Raw genomic sequence first — 9,256 nt, 5'->3', positions numbered from 1 at the left:
GAAAAGTTCAGGGACTTGATGTGTTAAACAATATTAAGCAAATATTTTTAGTCAGAGTTCCAAGAAACTTTTTAATTTTTTTGTAATTGTAGATGGATGCATTTATTTTTTTATTTTATTTTTGTGTGTTGCTGAGGATCAAACCTAGTGCCTCATGTGTGCTAGGCAAGTGCTCTGCTACTGAACTACAGCTCCATCCCTCTAGGAGCATTTAATAATCAGTGCTTAGAGAGCAATCACCTAGTGGTATAAAAAAAGAAGTGGATATTACAAAAGTAACTTATCAATAGGAATGTTACTGTGGGCACAAGTCTAATCTGTCATCTTATTAGCCAAATAGAGTATATCACTTTCTTGTATATTCAAATATGTAAGTTTTAAAGCATTTGAAAGTACGAAAAGTAGATTCTTTGGAGAAGTATGCTTTGTTTCAGTCCAACAGATCCTTTTATTTGAATGTGCTATGGGGAGGTGAAGCCTTGTAGGTGAGTACCATGAGGATACTTCAGTTGTGTCATATAGTATCTTTATATTCCCCTGTTTTGATTAACAGTTAAAGTACTTTTTAGAGAGAGAAATTACAACATGTTGAACTTGAAATATTTTTTAATCATGTGTATACATTTGCTAACTTGATGTTATATTTACTTACTGTATGATATTTAGAAAAGACAGGAGAATATGAATCAGAAAAAAAAACCTCTTTTATTTATTATAATTGATAACATCACTTTGAACATCCTTTATTCTAAATGTTTTAGGCAATATCTAATTAGTTTTTAAATTTTTGCTAGAAGAAGGATTATCAGGTCAAAAATATGAATTTTAAAAGTTTTATTGATTCTTCTTTTAATTAATCCAACATTTTTTCATATACTTTTTTAGATATCAATGGATCTTCATTTTATTCATTTATTTATATGCAACACTGAGAATCTAACCCAGTGCCTCACACATGCTAGGCAAGTGCACTATCACTAAGCCACAATCTCAGACCGCTTGTTGGTTCTTTTTATTTATGTATGACGGTAGAACCTGTTTTCTCATAATTATACAAACATGGAATATATCTGTTTCTAATTCAGAACCTAGCACCTCTTCTTCCCTTTTCCTTTCCCCATCTCTGGTTCCCTTCCCTCTGTTGATCTCTCTGTTATTTACCCATAATTTTTTAAAATCAATTTCTTGTGGATGTACATGATGGTGAGATTCATTTTGGAGTATTCATATATGTACATAGGAATGTTATGTCAGAATCAGTGAATGTTTTGGGACAAAATGTTTTGACAAATTGCTTTCCAGTAATATTGTCTATTTTTTTTTCTTTTTTGGTACCAGGGATTGAACCCATGGGGTGCCTAATCAATTCCCAGCCCTTTATTTATTTATTTTTATTTTGAGACTGGGTCTTATTAAGTTGCTTACAGCCTCACTAAGTTGCTGATGCTGGCTTTGAACTTGTGGTACTTCTGGCTCAGTCTCCCCCGCAAATAAGATTATAGGTCTGCACCACTGCACTTCTCTAATTTTCCATTCTTTTTTAAAAAATTTTTATTGTTGGTTGTTCAAAACATTACATAGTTCTTGATATATCATATTTCACACTTTGATTCAAGTGGGTTATGAACTCCCATTTTTACCCCGTATACAGATTGCAGATTCACATCAGTTACACATCCATTGATTTACATATTGCCATACTAGTGTCTGTTGTATTCTGCTGCCTTTCCTATCCTCTACTATCCCCCCTCCCCTCCCCTCCCCTCCCCTCTTCTCTCTCTACCCCCTCTACTGTCATTCATTTCTCCCCCTTGTATTATTTTTCCCTTTCCCCTCACTTCCTCTTATATGTAATTTTGTATAACCCTGAGGGTCTCCTTCCATAATTTTCCACTCTTAACAACAGTAATTGAGAGTGATATTGTTCTCACATCCTTATTATTCTTTGGTAGTTTATCTTTAGAATGTATACTAATTTGTGGGTATAATATCTATTTTGAATTGAGTGGGTATTTTTATAATTATAAGTAAGGTTGAGCCTTCTCCCTGCCATGTCCAAGAAACAGATCATTGAAGGGCCAAACTTTGGCTTCCAGATATCCTCCAGCATTTTCAGGGACCAGCAGAAAACAAGCAGCTGGTCATTTACTATTTTTACTATTTTCTGAGATTGCAGAAGAATAATGAAACTATAAACAGCATTAAATCTTGAATGTGATTAAAACTCATGTCCAAATTGAAAAATACTTCAATTTCATATTCATGGAAAAATACACATTGTATGCTAGGCCAGTAGTGCATGCCTGTAATACCAGTGACTCAGGAGGCTGAGGTAGGAGGATCACAAATTCAAGACTAGCCTCAGCAGCTTAGCAAGACCCTGTCTCAAAATAAAAATAAAAAGTGCTGTAGATGTAGCTTAATAGTAAATTGGCCCTGGAATCAATCCCCGTACCACACACACATAAAGTAGTTACTGTATAAAGGCTATCCAATGAATCTTCATTTAGGAGATTAGAATGCTTGGATTTGGGGCAAGAAATAACCACAGGATGGTAGCTGAAGTACTGCATCAACTATAACTCTTCTCTTTAAGTGCTCATTTACTTCTTTTGTCAGCCCTCAAAACTAGTGTGAACCTATACTGGAAAACCAATCATTCATAGATAAGGATTCAGAATTCTGAATTTTTTAGAACCCCCAAAAGGCAGTTGCATATTATTATTACTGATGTAACATTGATAATACATTTCCCCCATCTGATGTGCTTATATCTATTTTGAATTCCCAAAATCATTACCTTTTGTTCATGAGTTATCACAAGAAGCTGAAGTCAATTCTGTGAAAATAATTGTGATCCTAAATGTTGCTGAAGAGTAATTAAAGAGAGCCACTGATAATTGCCAATTTGCACCTGACTTTTTTTCAATGAAACTGAAAAGTGAAATGTTAATATGGAGTATGGAACTCTGATAATTGAATGTAATAACTTCTACTGAAATTTTGCATAAATATTTAGGGAACAAGTGATTTGAAAAAAAAATAATATAGTATTACTCATGAAGGCTTTAGAACATGGCAACACTGAAACAAAATTGATATTTCCAATTAAGTTCTTTTCAGAAACCTAGTGTACTTAGGTTTAAAGTTTTCAAGGTTAGTAAATAGTGTAGAGTTATTCGTTAAAAGCTGCTGTGCTCCTTTCATACATTTCAACTGGTTAAAACTCATGACAGAAATTGGATATGAGGAATTGGATTTTGTGTTTGAAATGGTTAAAAATAAGTAGGTATAAATGAACACTTCCATTAGTTTTCTTCTACTTTTCAATGCAAAAAGAGTAGAACAATTATTCAGAAAAGAATTTTATCTACATGGCCTTTGAAATTATGTGACAGTAAGATGAAACATTTTAAAGAATATATTAATAAGGATTTTTTACTTTCAGCTATTTTGAGTTACTTTAATTTTGTATTATTAGATTATGTGTTTCAATGCATTTTTTAATGTGGTGCTACAGAAAACCTTAATCTTGAGGAATTGCATTCTTTTTTTAAATTTTAGAAATGTAATAACTTGTTTGTGGTCTAAGTATGCAAAAGGATTTTCATAGAAAAATTTCCCTTCCATCCTTAATTCCCTATTATCTAGGTCCTTCCCCAAGAGCAAATGCTCTCATGGTTTTCTCCAGAGATTATCTACAAATAGTTTTATGTTTCTTTTTAAGGGAAAAGTAGAATTATACTGTGACTATGTGGTTTACGTATCATGCATTATGATTTTCTGTTGTCTTCTCACTCTTTCCAGGTATTTTCAAACTTATGAAGGCAGGGACTCTACTTACTTATATTTTCAACAAATTTTATATTGAATACCCACTGTATCCCAAGTGCTAATATAGATACTTTGACATCCAGATTGACAGTCCTGCCCCCATGGAATTTGTATTTTTATTCATCATCATCATGTCCTAAATATATAGCACAGCACATGGTATGTAGTTATGTTTAGTGAAATTTAAAGAAATCTAAGTATATTAAAATTTTATATTAGGGTTATCTCCCCATTTATATATTTCATGGTTTTTCTATCATCTATACATCTGTCTATCATTTATTGAGAGATTTTAAGAAATTGGCTCACATATTTATGGAGGCTAGCAATTTGAAATCTGTAGGGTAAAATGCAGCCTGGAGATTCAGGTAAAAATTTTGCAACAGTCTTGACTGGAATGACTAGAAGCTCATACAGTATTTCTAAGTTGTAGTTTGGATGCAGGATTCCTTCTTCAGGAATCTTTTTTCTTAGGCCTTCAACTTATTGGATATGATTCATCCACATTATGGAGGGTAATATCTTTTAAAAGTCAACAGCATGTAAATGTTAATGACATCTACAAAATCTTGATTATTTTTTGATGAAACAACAATTTTGGGGCAACATCTTGATTAGTTTTTGATGAAACAACTACTCACCATAGCCTAGCCAAGTTGACATCAAATTAACCATCACAATGCCTACCTAAAGTATTTCACAATGGCTGGATAATATGAATAGTTCAATATACATTCTATTTTTTTTAATTTGTTCTTTTTAGATATATTATTATTACTGGTGTAACATTGATAATACATTTCCCCCATCTGATGTGCTTATTATTATATTGTGTGTTTTGACATATTACACATACATGGAATATAACTTCCCATTCCTGTGGTTGTAAATAATATGGAATTACAATGGTTGTGTATTCATATATGAACATAGGAAAGTTATGTCTGATTAATTCTACTATCTTTCCTATTCCTATATCCCCTTCATTCACCTTTGCCTAATCCAGTGAACTTACATTCTTCCTTCCCCCATTATTGTGTGTTAGCTTCCACATATCAGAGAGACATCTATTTTGTCTCTACGCATCTAGTAAGATATTTGTTTAAATCTTAGAGCTAAATATTTATCAGCATAGAAAAAGCTACAAACTAGGTTGTTTTTAAGACAGAATGGTAGGTGGGTAATCTTCCTAGGTTGTTTTTAAGACAGAATGGTAGGTGGGTAATCTTCCTAATATTTCCTGTTTTGTATAGATAACATACTTAAGATTTAATTACCCTTTGTTTCCATTTGCTCTTTTTGGGTTAACCCAGATATATATATATATATATATATATATATATATATATATATATATTTAAAATGGCTTATCATTCTTTTATCATTTTTTAAAATCTCATGCATTTCTCACCATCTCTAGCAGTCAGAGAAATGCAAATCAAAACCACCCTAAGATACCATCTCACTCCAGTAAGATTGGCAGCCATTATGAAGTCAAACAACAACAAGTGCTGGAGAGGATGTGGGGAAAAGGGTACTCTTGTACATTGCTGGTGGGACTGCAAACTGGTGCGGCCAATCTGGAAAGCAGTATGGAGATTCCTGGGAAAGCTGGGAATGGAACCACCATTTGACCCAGCTATTGCCCTTCTTGGACTTTTCCCTGAAGACCTCAAAAGAGCGTACTACAGGGACACTGCTACATCGATGTTCATAGCAGCACAATTCACAATTGCTAGACTGTGGAACCAACCCAGATGCCCTTCAATAGATGAATGGATAAAAAAAATGTGGCATTTATACACCATGGAGTATTACGCAGCACTAAAAAATGACAAAATCATAGAATTTGCAGGGAAATAGATGGCACTAGAGCAGATTATGCTTAGTGAAGCTAGCCAATCCCTAAAAAACAAATACCAAATGTCTTCTTTGATATAATGAGAGCAACTAAGAACAGAGCAGGGAGGAAGAGCAGGAAGAAAAGATTAACATTAAACAGATACATGAGGTGGGATGGAAAGGGAGAGAAAAGGGAAATTGCATGGTAATGGAGGGAGACCCTCATTGTTATACAAAATTACATATAAGAGGTTGTGAGGGGAATGGGAAAATAAACAAGGAGAGATACGAATTACAGTGGATGGGGTAGAGAGAGAAGATGGGAGGGGAGGGAGGGGGGATGGTAGAGGATAGGAAAGGTAGCAGAATACAACAGTTACTAATAGGGCATTATGTAAAAATGTGGATGTGTAACCGATGTGATTCTGCAATCTGTATTTGGGGTAAAATTGGGAGTTCATAACCAACTTGAATCTAATGTATGAAATATGATATGTCAAGAGCTTTATAATGTTTTGAACAACCAATAAAAAAAAATCTCATGCATTTGAGTTAAATGAAATTGAGTAAAATGTTAAAAATAAAAGTAGATTAAACTACTGAAATGAATTATAGTATCTTTGAGAACCTTAAATGAACTTGCAAGTAATTGTATTCATAAAATATTTTCATTTAATTAGCCTCTTGTAACATAGCATGATATTGGTGCCAGACATATGCCTTCAACTCTTCTATAAAATACTGAAGTAGATATGCAGAGACCAAAACATGCAACATTTAATAAAACAATCACAAGAAGAAAATGTATAGGGAATGAGGCATATGGTAAATGGAGTTGAACTAAGAAAAAAAAAATGTCCCTTCACATCTTAAAGCATAATGACCTATTAAAACAGAAAGAAGTTAAGAAAAGATTTTGCTTCTTTCCCATTGTCAGCCTAGATCTGGAACCCAGGGTGGCTTAACTGGCTAGAAAACTAAGCAACCACTTCCTTATTGTTATAGTGACCATTTCTGAGATGGCCAAAACCTTGCTAACCATTTCTTCCTCCCTACCTTTATTTTAGGTTCCTATCTTTCTGCATCCATTGAGACAATATGTCACACAGCTGCCTATATGCAAAAAATTTTAGTAAGCACCTACTGTAGCTAAGAATTCTTCTGAGTGAATAGTAAATAGTTATAAAAAAGTACTTTCTGGTGGTACCACACGAATAAGAGAAGCCAGACCATAAACTAAAAACAATAAATGGATATACTACATAATATATTAGAAAGTGATGAATTCTATGGAATAATGAAAAAAAAAAAAACCAGAATAAAAGTTGAAGTGTTGTGGGTACATTAGTGTAGTGTAGGCCTTATTAAGTCATTAGAATCCTATTGAGATACATATTTATCTTTTATATATATTAAAACATAATATATATATGTATAATATATTTATGTCAATAATATTATAATTAACATATATGTTAATATATGTATTAAAATATAGCATAAAGATATTGGGTGTAGGTGAAAATTTTATACCTATACACATTATATTATACCTATTTATTAAATATTAAAATAACATAATATATAAATATAATACATATAATATATATTATATAATATATGTAGGTATAAAATGTGCACCCATCTTCATAATTTCAATTCAATATCTCTATTAGTATCTCAGAATTTATCTGTATCTCTGGCCATTATCTTACTTCAGCTTTCTTGACATATAGATATATATTTTTATCTTCTTTAAATGAAGTCAACAAAAAATGTGCAGAATGCTTATTGAGTACCAGTGATTGTTCTAAACACATGGTATGTATCATTATTGTAATCTTTATTTTATCTCTATGCTGTACTGCCTCAGCCATTTGAGTCATCCAGCTCTTCCCCTATTTACTAGGGTAATTTTAAGACGGAGGTAGATTCCCCTGGCAGGACATGAGGAAATTTTATTGGTACTGGGAAAACCACAAGCCATGGAAATTCAGCAATAATACTCTGTTTCATGTCAGCTGCAGAAGGAAGCACTACCATAAACATTATACAAAGCTTTAAATATATGATAACTTTCTGAATTTCATTGGACTCACAATGCTACATCTTAACCACCTGCATAGGAGGCGGTCTAGGAAAATTTAGAAGCGATAAATGAGTTTATTGCTACTACCAATGCTTTTTGTCCTGTAAGGTTATGGATACTGTATCTTCTCAGTGTTGCCTCCTTACTGGATTTTTCAAATTATTCATGAATAGGCATCTTGTTTTCTTGGGCCAAATCTCAAAATCATGTATTCTTTATGTGTGTGCATGTGTGTGTGTCCACAAAGAGGCATGTGGATGGAGATTTCAATGGATCCTAAGTAAATTTCTCCTTCCTCTAGAACTTAAAAGAGGTGAAATATTTATTGAAGTAAAAGGAACAAAAAATGTCCATTACATATATGTCTGCACATCCAAAGCCATTCTAAAATTTCAGCAAGTGTTTAAGTACTCTAAGTATTGGTAATATTTTTAATTCACTCTCTCCTTATATAATTGTGGCTGTGTTTCCTAATATTAGGGGCTCCCTTTTCCTCACCTTTACAAACACATGGCCTTTCCACTGAAAACCATGTATTTTCCTGCACTCTATTCAATATAGTTGTTATTTTAGACATGTGCATAGTCTAAATCCTACTCGAGGTTTCACCAAGGACTACTGTCTTATTGTGCTATGATTAACAATAGTTGATAGGTAGAGTAGACTTCAGGGACAGTGTGGTGACCTCATATTACTTCTCTATGAAACTTGACCATAATTTTGTAGAACTAGGTCTAGATGCATCATCATGTGCATTCGTGTCAGTATAGTAGAGATGCTCCTTCACTTCCAATGGAGTTGTGTCCCTCCAAAGCCAAAGTCAGTTGAAAATATCATAAACATAAAATTATTTAGTACAGTTAGCTTAGCAACAAAGTAAGTACATTTTAGAGGATCTGTTGTTTACTCTCTTGATCTTCTGGTTGACTGAGAGCTATAGCACCCAATCACTGCCCAGAACCATTAGAGAGTATTGGTAATGCCTATTACTATTCTGTGAAGAGGTCAAAATTCAAATTTGAAATACAGTTTCTACTGGAAGAGATTTTACACTGTCATAAAATCCAAATATCGTTAAGTGGAACCACTGTAAATTGGGGATGTCTGAATTGAATATCTCTACTTTGCTGTAGGGCAATACTAGGAAACCCAGTCATTAAATAGCTTAGGATTACAGAATCACAAAGAGCTGTCATAAACCTTTACTATTTTTTGAGGTTTTGTATAAAATATTGGGACTTTTTTCTGCTGGACCAAATTCAGTCCTAAACTCTTCCATCTGAGCCCCACTATTTGAATTTATTTCCTTCTCCTGCATATTTCTTTTCATGATTTCTATTATTAATTTCAAGGCAGTTCTGTGTTGTGTCTTGCTAATTATAGGGATTCAGATTTGCAATTCCATAGGCCTCCAGGTTTCTACACCTTAATATTTCATTTCCAGTCATCGTTGATTCAACCCTAGTTTGCCAAATAAAATTTACCCTGGAT

The sequence above is a fragment of the Marmota flaviventris genome, chromosome X, assembly GCF_047511675.1.
Source record: "Marmota flaviventris isolate mMarFla1 chromosome X, mMarFla1.hap1, whole genome shotgun sequence".
NCBI lineage: Eukaryota > Metazoa > Chordata > Mammalia > Rodentia > Sciuridae > Marmota > Marmota flaviventris.
This window is presented reverse-complemented; position numbering follows the sequence as displayed.